Source organism: Mustelus asterias, chromosome 19, assembly GCF_964213995.1.
Source record: "Mustelus asterias chromosome 19, sMusAst1.hap1.1, whole genome shotgun sequence".
Lineage (NCBI taxonomy): Eukaryota > Metazoa > Chordata > Chondrichthyes > Carcharhiniformes > Triakidae > Mustelus > Mustelus asterias.
In genome coordinates this window covers 59,934,701-59,947,435 of record NC_135819.1, presented here as the reverse complement: position 1 = coordinate 59,947,435, position 12,735 = coordinate 59,934,701, and the positions used below count along the sequence as shown (strand labels likewise).

Genomic DNA, 12,735 nt, shown 5'->3' with positions numbered 1-12,735 from the left:
CAGAATTTGTACATCTAGAGCTCATGGAAGTTCTCACCTTATTCTGCTTTAAAGAAGTTGCACTCATTTCCTTCAATTATGTGGAGAGCAAAACTCAACTCTAGTTATATTGTTCATTTGATGAGCCTTTTCTCACGATGCTTCGCAAGCAATTTTTGGTGTGGTATCTTTGTTGGGTTGGAATCCATGGGCACCAGGCCACCTCCAGGACTTTCTTGTGGTCATTCATGCTTGAACTTTATTGGAAACTGGCTATTTCACTGCAAGAGGCATCACATCGGCATTTTCTCTATTCCCACCCATACGCCTCCATAGGAGCTCAGTAATGATCAAAAAGCAGCAAGTCTGGCTCATTTCCCCTTCCTAACCCATGGCTTGGTGTGCTGCTACCTTGACATATCAACTAACTCACCATTGACTGGGAACTCACCCTGACATTTCCGTGGTGTATGTGGCTTAACTATTCATTACTAACTTGCTGAAGAAGTGCTTCCATGCTGTTTTTAAATGTATTTACTGCTTGCTTGAGCCCAACTGAGTCCTCACCCCCTGCAGAAAGTAGTGCCACAGATAAGATGATAACTCAGTGCCATGCTGAGTCTGGTTGCCAGAGGATCTGTAAGAGTTGTCCAACCTAACTTGCCCTCCGATTTTCCCACTGGCAGGGGGTATTATAGTGATATGGCTGAAATCAGGGACTGAGAGGATGAACAGTTAATACCTCAAACCTGCACCTTAACCACGTAAGTGGATTTCCAGTGAATGGTCCCGTCATGCTATTCAGCAGTGATGATTGGTAACTTAGTGTGAAATCTGAACTGAATTCAAATCATAACAAATATGATTCAGTGAGGATTATTAATCCAGGTAAATGTGAACTACTTCTGTTGAAATCCTGATTGCTTTTGTGAATTATTTATGCTAATTTTATAATGAAGGATATAGGTTAAGTGAAAGCTCAGACCGCCCTTTATAAATTGAGTTGCAAACATTTTAAGAGGTTGGGGGAAAAAAAGAAGCAAAAACCTTAAAACATTGGTTTTGTATTTTGTAAATGATAATGTCATTTGTTACCCATCAATTTTGCTCTTTAAGCAGATTTTCCTTAGGATTGAACTGGCATCTTGCTGATATGCTCCGCTGTGGGAGATTTGAACTGAGTTGTTATCTGGGACATATTTGGTATTCAGATAATGGAACAAGACAGAGTACCACTGGATATCTAATTAGTTCATTGATGATACCTGCAAGGATAGAACTTGCATTGGGAATGGGGATCATTCAGATAGGGTCAGATAATGATTGAAACTGCATGAAGAGTCAGGGTGATCCTATCTGGACTTTAGTAGGAAGCATAAAAACAAAACACTGTGGATGCTGGAAATCTGAAATAGGGATTATATGGGGAAACAGAAAGTGCTGGAAAAACTCTGTGGAGAGAGAAACGGAGTTAACGTTTCGAGTCTACTTCAGTGGGAAGCAAAGCCCTAAGCTAATATGCTGCATGCTTCGAGCTAGTTAAACTGCAGGGTTATCCCATTGACCATCTAGGGTCTCTGGGCCTTGGTTGTTGCTTAAGGGTATGGAGAGGGACAAGGTACACTGTAAGATAAACAGACATTTATATGGATTTCTGAATAGAGATAGTTGGGGATCCTTAAGCTTGGTAATGAGTTTGCACACCAAAAAGAGCAATATTTCTTCACGCATGTATTTTTAGCATGTCACAATCCTTGCCCAGCTGTCAATGTTGTCTATAAATGGCCAGTCTCACACTAAAAATGTCAGGACAATATTGCACAATTAATATTGGGGAACTCGGAGACTGAATTAATGAAAAATGTCAGATCAGCTATGACGAATAGCTACTTGTTCAAGGTACTAGAGAACTTCCAGGTATGGAGCCATATCTGAGCAAAGGTATACCTTAAGGAGGAAATGACAGAGAAACGGGAGGGAAATGATTTAGTACCGGAATTGAAGTGATGATCCTGAAGCCTTTGCACTGCGGTTAAGCTGAGAATGCATTGATCGTAAATAAATTCAGTTCAACTCTGACAAGGTGTAGACAGGGCAGTAAAATGCCTGATAAAACACTCTCATCTGTCATGAGAAGGAGACAAATTCAACTGGAACTCCTGATTGCCCTGTCAATTATTTCTTGAAATGTATGTATTAATCTATTGCAGCATTCTGGACAATTTGCAATATGTTACAATGATCGGTAAATGGCCTTCCATTGACTCATCATTTAATCCAACCCAATTAAAGGGTTATTACTTCCATTAGCTCTCCTCAAAGTGAAAACTTGGCTCAGCTCCAAACTGTGAGTTTGTACTTGGATGAAATGTAAACATATTAGAGCCCCTTTCTGAGCCAGCAGAGCTCAGTATGGGCACAGGTTTGCACTGCTAATTCCTGCTCCCATCCATTTTTTAATTCTATAAATAACACACCAGCCATAGAATTTCCTAACAATCAGTGCAAGTTATTTCTTGGTAAACACTCAGGAAAATATATCACAATTGTTAATCATATAGTCATCAGCCTTGTGCTGTCAGAAGCCTAAAACAGACTCTCAACTAAGACCTTGGCATTAAAAGGTGTGTGACTTAAAAGCTGCCAAACAAGTGATTTCAACTTTCATTACATGTATTTGTGAATAGCCTATTTTTCATCCTCATTGTTAAGATATTCAGTCCTCATTTCTGTCCTTAATTTCATATTTCTGTTATAAATTCCTGTGTCCCTATATACAATGGAAATTGCCTATGTAAACTTGTATTTGCATCTGAGCACTGGAACATTTCCACTGGGGTCTGAGGGAGGAGAGGTTTTGAGGGGAGAGGGGGCTGAATTGGGGGTCGAGTCAGGACATCCTCGTGCCTGTGTGATGTGGCCCGTGATTTGAGTGGTGGTGGGGGAGGCTGTCCCTCTTTTCTGAGGTGTTGGTGGTGTTCCCCTGGACCCTCAGGGTCCAGCATGCTATGTCCCCGCTTGTGATTAGGAACACCAAAGCCCGCCCAATGTCTTTCCCGCAGGGTGGGTTCAGGTGAATGGTGGGGGGCTGGTGAATAGGCTGTCAATTAGCAGGTTTGCATAATTATCGGTTGCTGCCCGCTGTGGGTGGGAACCCAATGGGGACTGGCAGCGCAGGTTGGGTGAATCCTGATTGCCTTGATGCCTATTGGGAATCCCAATTTTTGGCTGACGCCCCATTCTGCAGGGCATTGAGATTCTCGTCAGCCATTTCATGAGGTTGGAGAATTCCTCCCAGGATCTCTGTTAATAATCTGAAGTATTCCTATTGCTTTTTTTCTCTCTGTTCTTTTTGTCTCTCTTTCTCTGTTATCTTCTGTTTCTATTTCCACCTTCCTCCTTTCTGAATGGAAATGGCAAATGGCACAGTGAGGATTGTGGGGAGAGGACCTATGAAAGCATCCACTCCATCCCATTCCTCACTTCTCCAAAGAGGAGAGACAACACGAGGCTAAAAGCCCCTCCTTTCAATTTGTTTCCCTCCAGTTCCTTCTCCCACAATTTGTTTGCTTTTACCTCAGAAGGATTGTTTGTTTTCAAAATTCATTTATCTTTTTAAAAAGGATCAAATAAAATGAGATACAAAACTGTCTACCTTTCTCTCTATACGTTTCTTTCACTTTCATCTGCCATGAACCCTCTCTCAACAACTAATTATCTTTCTCTCAATTCCCTCCCTCCCTCTATCTTTCCCTCCCTCTTTCAATCTACCCTCAATCACCTCACTCAATTCCTTCTTTGAATATCCATCTTTCCATTTCCTTCTTTTTCAATATCCCCCTTAATGTTCCCTCTCAATCCCGCCCCCTCTCAATCCCGCCCCCTCTCAATCTCAAAAATGCGATAGTTAAAAATATAATTTCAACTCTTCACCAATTACATTATGTACCACATGACTTTTCAGCATTTTGATATCCTATTAATTGTGAGCAACACCATGAAAGAATATTAGCACGTAAATATATAAATTTGTGTTTGCTAATCATTCCCAGGTAAAGGCTAATGGGCTGAATTGCCTGGCCCTCTGGTAACCTCAGAGGCAGGGAGAGGCTGGGAAAATAGGAGGAAGTCAAGTGGGACCACGATGCATTTTCGCAACAAGGGAAGTTTCCCAGGAGTGGGCTGGGGAGCGGATCAGGTACCCATTGTTTAGATCCCAATTAGGGACAATTTTTGGGGCCATACCAGTATCTTGCCAGTGGCTGGTGGACTACCTCCCTGTCAAATGTGAAGATATCCAGCTGAATGGAGATGCCCTTTCTGCATCAGACTTGATGGCCATAGGAGCCAGAGGCTCCATGGATGTCGCAATGATGAAGCTGTGGACGGGAAAGGTCATATTCACCGCCCAGGCCATCCACCTGGTGGGGCTTCCCCTCCATTTTGAGGTGACCACCAGCTTCACACCTCTGAGTTTTTATTCAAATATACGCCTTTGAGAGCATCTCCATGCTGAGGTATAGCACAGTCTTCAACTTGCCTCAGCTGTGCCCGCCTTTCCTGGTAGGGCTGTTGAGGCTCAAGAACAGCTGGCTCTGCAATTGGGCTAGCTACAGGTAGGAGCCCATCTACCATCCTTAATAGGATGATGAGGTGGTTAATTCAGAGACCACCTTAAAGTAAAGTTTATTTATTAGTCACAAGTAAGGCTTACATTAACACTGCAATGACGTTACTGTGAAATTTCCCGAGTCGCCACACTTCGGCGCCTGTTCGGGTCAATGCACTGAACCAACATGTCTTTCAAACTGTGCTGGAAGATTGCTGAGCAGGTCACGCTGCCAGACGGGCAGGCTCGGGACTCTCATTTGCTCCCAATGTTGGGTTCCCAAAGATTGTGGGGAAAGCCAGCCCAATGTGGTTAAAACAATTGCTGACATGTTTCAATGTTACAGCCCTGTGTTCTACTGCTAAGAAGTCTCGCAACACCAGGTTAAAGTCCAACAGGTTTATTTGGTAGCAAACGCCACTAGCTTTCGGAGCGTTGCTCCTTCGTCAGGTGAGTGGGAGACCTGTTCACAAACAGGGCACTGCTAACACATTGCAATGGTAGGTCACAGTACTGCATAGGATTAGGTAAGATATACGACACAGGAACAGGCCATTCAGCCCAATGTTTGTATTTGTGCTCCACTCCAGCCACCTCCCATCTCTCCTCATCTAAATCGACCATAATATCCATCTGTTCCCCTCTCCCACAAATGCTTGTCTAGCTTCCATTATTCGATTCAACCACTGCCTGGAGCAGTGCGTTCTACAATCTTACCATTCTTTTGGTGAAGAGGTTTCTTCCGAATTTCCTGTTGGATTTTTTTTGGTAACTATCTTACATTGATGGCTTCTAGTTCTGCTTTTCCCCACAGAATGAAACATTCACTCTGTATCCACTCTATTGAAATATTTCACAATTTTAAAGGTCTCTAGGTCATGCCTCAGCTTCCTTTCTTCAAGAAAAAAGAGACCCAGTCTGTCAATCCTTTCCTGGAATGTATACTCACACACTTATGATATTATCCTTGTAAAGCTTTTCTGGATCCTCTGCAGTACTAGTATATCCATTTTATAATGGCAATAATAATGCATCAGTAACACTGTTTGTATTATCATTTAGACATTGTCCTCAGTGTCTCTTGTAAAATAGTGATCTGTATTCTATTTCTTGCACTTCAGAAATAAATAGGGGATTTAAGATACCAATAAGAATCTAACATTTTTAAGGAAGTACGTGCATTTTTTTCACGTAAAATTCAATACTTTTATTGTTTTCCCAAATCGATCGTTGAATCAAAAATAATTCAAGCTTTAGATTTTGTTATTAAATAGTGACACCTGATTATCGATTGATACTCCTTGTGTCTGCCTTGATGCCAGTTCTGCCAAGAGAGTCATTGTTAGTGGGCAGGAATATTCAGCCTACTCACATCTAGGGAAGTGACAGGGAAAACAAAATTCTTAACGAAACCTTTCTTGTGCTGAGTGGATAGCTTGCTGACACAACAGATGAGCTCAGTCATCCTGCAGTAATAAGCCACCATTTGAAGTTTTAAAGTGCGTCATTGATTGAGCTGCTTACGTGAAAGGCATGAGCCGGACAATCTGCACAGTTCTGGTACACGATTGTCCCAAGTACTGAGCCCACTCTGAGAACTGAGAGCTTTCAAAAAAAATCGAGACACCAGAATTTCCCTGGACTTCTGGCAGTCCAAGGATTAAAGACAAATATTTCAGCACATTTCCTTTGCCTTTCTTAATATTTGACAGACGGATGATGCTAAAATTACAGTTTTCATTACTGTATCACCATCAGTGCAGAATTGATGGACACAGCTATTTAATTTTATCATACTTATAAGCAAATAAAGTTATTAATCGACCATGTGGTTCAAAAATGAGCAAGCTAATTTCCCAGTTAGTGCACAGGCTGAGATTTGACTGAAGAATATGCACATTTTAAAGGATAAGTGAAACCATGGTTCAGGATTTAGAGAAATGCTATTATATTTGCATCTTTAATTTGTAGACTATTACAGCGGACAACAATAGAACCAGTGCAGAAGACCATTGCTCTAGCTGCCTGCTGAATTGAAACACAAAATTTGAGAAATTTTGAGTATTATCCAGGTGTAGAGAAAACATTTTCATCTCGCATGCTTTAATCTGTAGCCTGTGTAAGGCCAAGAATGTTCCCTAGATTTATAGCATTTGAAAGCAGAATAATGATTAAGGTTAGGTATAATTTTCTTCAATTGCTAGCGAAAATGAAATGCGCAGAAACAAAGTAGACCTCGGGATATGAGTGCCTCAGTCCATAGCTCATTAAAGATCAACCCATTGACTCTTAATAACTTTTTTAATTATTTGCAAGCAGTTGAATGAATCAGAATGACAATTCATTCAGGCTAATAACCCAGGGCAAGCTTCTGAAGGTCTGTTGCGAACAAAAAAGATTTGGAACATTTATTCTTGAAACATTAAACTTTTATACCAAGGCTGTCTCTCATATTTTGGCATTTTAATAAATGCATTCAGCCTTGGATGTAATTTTTTTCAGACATAAATGTTTCATTTTTCCCTGAACATAATAGTTAATTTCAAAGTTAATTATTTAACAGAGGTATAGATTCTCTGAACATGATTATTAAATCCATCTCATAAAAGATTAATCATTTTTCCCTCCATATTAATGACCTCTTGGCAAATACAGAACGTGGGGAATTTTTATGTTTAATTGTTGTACAGCTTTCGGCAGTTACCTGAAGATCCCATTATTGTAAAACTTACCGATGGAGAAAACTTTCTCAAATAAACTTGAGGAAAATGACAAACCATGTCTCTGGATTTCAATATCCAGCACAAAGGCATGTTTGAGAGGGTTTGTTGCAAGAGGCAGGTTTTTCCAACAGGATTGATTGGCGATTGAATCCCTGCAGGGACCAATGCCACTTCCTTTCACCTAATGTTTTATGGATCACTTGTCAATTACATTGGAATTTTTTGCAGACTTGCCTTGTAATTCAAAACACTGCTGAAGCTAGTTTATCTGAGAACCTTGAGAGCACTGTTATATAGTATTTGACTGGGACAACAAAAGAAAGCAGTGTGCAAAATTAACAACACAATGGTAGAACGAAAAGTATGAACAGAGCTTCATTTGTATATCTTCCTGTTTACCCAGGAATTTATTTTTAAGATTTTAGTACACTGTTTTTATTTGTATCACTTTACATGCCATTTTGAGAGAATGGTATGCCCTGCGTACATGTAGATAGCAGTTTAATATGGAGAGGACTGATCTCACAATACTAAATATCCCAGATTCAGCATTTTCTGAAGTTCTAGGGAGAGGTACAAGGGCAGAAAACCAAAATATTGGGTCCCTGCCTCCTTTGCCCATATTTTTGGGGTCATCCCTGTGGGCATCTGACACCATCAACACGGCCATGAAGCTGCGATTCTACTTGTTCATAGTAGTACCAACTGCAGTATATACCAGCGAAACATGTCACGTAAATTTCACTTCTTTCACCAGCACTGCCTTACATTAAGAAACTGGCCACCACATGGAGAGACCGCTTCACTGATGAGGAAGTGCCACAAAGGACTGGTCAGAGGCACCTGCAGGACATTGTGATGGGGAGACAATGAATGCTAGCAGGACACATCCTTCTGTATCCACTCTACAGTCCAGTAAAGATAATGGAACCAGGCAGGCTTAGTAATGGTGGGTAAATACACGGGATCCCATCACCCAGCCAGTACTTCAGCAGACTCCTGAAACTAAATAGGTGGCAATTGGGATCTAAGCAGTGCCTTTCCCATTGCCTTCCCTGGAGATGGTTAATGCCAGTTGTCTGATTTTGAGAATTGCCCATGATAAGTGTGGATGGATTGAGTGCTGGACACTGTCATGGGGAACTCAGTTTTGAAGAATGTTTCAAATAACCACGTACTTTGAAACTTATGAAAAATGAATAATTTGTGATAAATGAAAAAGAAAATGTTAACATGCCTTTAAAATTCATGAAATCCAGTGAAGGACTTCATTTTGAACATTTAATGGGATTCTGTTAAATCCTATAATGGAACACACCTCGGATTTACTTTTTGAAATATTCACATATGAGTTCTTGTTACATTGTCACCACATTGTTCACTATTTTAATAAAGATGTTTATATTTGTTTTACATGGTTGGTAACGCTGATAATGATAAGCAGTGAAGTACCATACAAGTTTGTTAAGGGTTTTCATGGCACTGTCGTGATGTGGAAGCAATGGGCGCACAGCACACTCCCACAGACAGCAATACAATAATGACCAATGTTGATTGAGGGATAATCCATGGCCATCATGACATCCCTCCCCCTTTATTGAGGGATAATGGCCAAGGCACAGTCAATAACTCCCCTTCTCTTCTTTGAAATTGTGCCATAAGAGCTTTTATGCCCACCTGAGGGGGAAGTGTCTTCCTGGAATTTTGTGCTCAAGTCCCAGAGTGGGCCCTGAACCCACAATTTATTGACCCTGAGGCCAGAGTGATGCCAACTAAGTCATGGCTAATGATTGAGATTAGGCTGCTGGTGGGGTAATTGACCCAATTGAATTTGTCCTGCTTCTTGCGGGCAGGACAAACTTGGGGAATTGTCCACTTTGTTGAATAGATGCCAGTTTAGTAGCTGGAACAACTTACCGCGAGAAATATCTAATTCTGAAGCACAAGCCTTCAGCATTACAGTCAGGCTGTTGTCAAGGCTCAATCTTTACTGTGCACTCAGCTATTTCTTGATATCACGTGGAGCGAATCAAATCATCTGAAGACTGACATCTGTGGTGATGGGGATCTTAGGAGGAGGCCGAGATGGATCATCCATTTGGCACTTCTGACTAAAGCTTCAGCCTTACCTTTTGTACTGATGAGCTGGGCACCCCATTGTTGAGGGGAGAATGTTCATGGAGCCTGCTCCTCCCATTAGTTGTTTATTGGCTACTACCATTCACAACTGAATGAGGTAGGATTGCAGAGCTTTGATCTGACCTATTATTTATGGGATTGCTTAACTCTGGAGCATGCTGCTGTTTAGCAAGCATGTAATCCTGTGTTATAGCAGGTTGTATCTTATTTTTAGGCCCGCCTCTGGTGCTGCCCCGTGTTTTCCTGTGCTCCTCATGGAACCAGGCTGGGTCACCTGCTTGGTAATGGAACAGCAAGAAATAAACTGGACTGTAAGGTTACAGATTTTGGTTGAATAAAATTCTGCTAACAGCCCGCAGCACCTCGCGGATGCCCAGTTTTGAGCAACGTGATCTGTTCTGAATCTATCTCATTTTGCACAATGAAGAATATTCGTTCCTCCCAATACTAACACAGACAAATCTGTGACGGGTAGATTGGTGAGAGGGAGGACAAGCTCCTTGTTGGTTCCCTTGTTATTTGCCACAGACCCAGTCTGGCAGATATGTCCTTCAGGACCAGCTCGATCAATGGTGGTGCTGCCAAGCCACTCTTAATGATGGAGATTGACTTTCTTGTGGGACAAGACATATCCAGAGATGGTAATGGAGGAGACTTGGATGTTTGCTGATAGCTATGAAACAAAAACAAAAGATGCAGGAAATACTCAGGATGGAGTGGCACCTGTGGAGAATACAAGCAAATTAATGTTTCCGGTGTAACCATTTGTTAGAACCAATAACAGGTTGGAATCATACAATGCAGCAGGAGGTCATTTGACCCATAGTGCTTGCGTCATCTCTGAAATTACCAATTAATCCCACTCCCCTGTTCCTGTCCCACGGCCCTAATATACTAATTTACTACTTGTCTTCGTACATGCTATTGACTAGCTGAGCATTCTAGCATTTTCAATGTTGGTGATTGTAATGATAGCCATGGGGGATCATCAATAGATCTTCCCGTGGGCTTCATTGAATATGAACTCCCCTATTAAGTGATTGGAGGCACCCAATAGGGAAGGAGTAGTTGGGAGGAGGTGTGGTTGGGGGAGGGAGGGGGGGTTAAAAAACCAGCTGGCTCCACTCAGGCCGGCAGTCGAAAGACTCTAGCTGATGAAAGGCCTTCAGATATCACTGTAAATGATAGGTGAGGGTGATCGGTGATGGAAGACTGATCTCAGTAAGATTATTACAGTGACCATGGAGGTAAGGGGAAAAGCGAGGAGGGCCAAAGAGGGAGGGGATGATGGCAGGGGGTTGGAGGGGACAACCTTCTTACTGCTGATCCGCTCTATCCCTAACAGGGGATATTTTTTAAAAGTACTGTCCCTGAATTTTGCAAGGCCATGTACGCCATACTCTTACCCCCCTCAATGGGACGTGGTACTGGTGGGATAGATGACATGACAGGGTGGGGCAGGTGCTGTATTGCTGTACAGATGCAGGGTGTCCATCCTGAATAATGAAATGATCCTTTCCCTGGGATTTGGGACAGAGTTATAGAAAGGCCTGGACAGTAGGGAGAGGTTCCAGTTAGTGACACTTCAAGTTACCCTGAATGGGTTCACAGAATTTTAAAGCTTTTGGATTAGATACTGCACACATGCAAGATGTTAGTGCATAAACAAATTGAGAAGCAATGCCCTATGGATTTGAAGCAAACATCTTTGCATCACCTGAAAATTGGTGGAAGCTATCGAAGAACTGCACTATCAGCTACACAGTATTCTACAGAGAAGCACACGAAGGCAAGCATAGCCTCTTCCCAAAATCACCTCTTTTATCAATGGTGTCAGGTACGGATAGTCACTGATGCAATATTCTCCCACACCTCGACACTAGATATGCACAAAACACATCAAGAACAATCAATTCTCAGTTTGCCTGAGGCATCCAATAACCTGACTGTTAATTTTTAATGTATGTTACTGGTAACTGTCAGTTGATTGATTGCATTTTGATTTGTATTTATTTTCAATTCAACGATTCTTTGAAAATATATATCTTTATGTTACTTTGTGATTCTCAAGATGAGGAATGTTAGTAATGAGGAATGAAGTACTCTACTATCCAGTTTAATAATTCAATGCAGATACAGCATGAGCCACATCCAGAGTAAAGCTCCCACAATGAGTTCTGCTTGGATAATAATGTTTGATAATATGTGAGAGCTAATAGCTGACACAAGCTGGAGCTCAGTTGGTATTGTACTTGCCTTTGAGTCACAAGATTCTGGGTTCAAGTACACTCCAGGGTTTCAGCATAAAAAAACCAAGGTTAACTCTCTAGTGTAATACTGAGAGAGTGCTGCGTTGTTGGAAGTACCCTCGTTTGGATGCAATGTTAAACTGAGGCACCATCTGCCTGTTCAGTTGGATGTAAAAGATCCCATGACATTATTTCAAGGGAAACAGGGGAAAGAATCTATGCTCCTTGTGATCATTGCCCAGTAAGCTTTATTAGAATGTGCATGCTTTTGACAGTATCAGATGAAATGACTCTGGTGTGATGCTGTTCACAGTCAAATATCCTAGTGGCTTTCACTGTATAGACTGATACATGAAGAACAGGTTTGAGTGAGGTCCTCGTGGCTTGTAGATACTAATGGATCTCAACTCCAGCAAGCAACTGCACTTTAAAAGGAGAGGGGAGCATTCTCAAAGTTGGATTTCCATTAAAGAGTGCCTTCATGTATATTTTAAATAGCTTTCAGCATTGTCTGCAGAAGTGGAGTTGAACATATTTACAACTTTGTTTAATTGAGTCTTAAGAGTAATTCATACCCTCATGAATAGAGAAAACCGCTTAAGCCTGATTGTACAAGTGATTGATGGATTTTACTTTGCTAAACAATTACGTAGCATTTGGAAGCTGCTGTGTGAAGGCAGCCTGGTGATGCCGCTGCCAAAGGGTCACTAGAATATGATTTCCCCACTTGGCAAATTCCTGATCTTGGGTGAAGGGGACATTGTTTAGGATTTTTAACCAACTTTCAATTTAAAATGCTCCAGATTCATACAGCACTTAAGTTAAAAAGTGATTCTCTGAAACAAAAATGCAAACTATCCGCAGTTCCTTAATTATTAACGGCTGTTCTTAAAGTTAACTTGGATTGTCAATCAGTCAAATTCTTCAGAAAAAATGAGCTTCATCATGAATTCGCATCATATTCTAAAATTACCATTTCACCTAGAGAATATTGTACTTAAAAATTTTTCAGTTGTAAATTATTTACACATGAGAT

At 41.3% G+C, this 12,735-nt stretch overlaps 1 protein-coding gene across 3 annotated transcripts in view; it reads left to right on the top strand.

Moving 5' to 3' along the window:
* The window catches only part of reln (reelin), a 343,770-nt gene that overhangs the window by 106,305 nt on the left and 224,730 nt on the right, over positions 1 to 12,735 (top strand). The gene's annotated exons all lie outside the window — the stretch shown is intronic.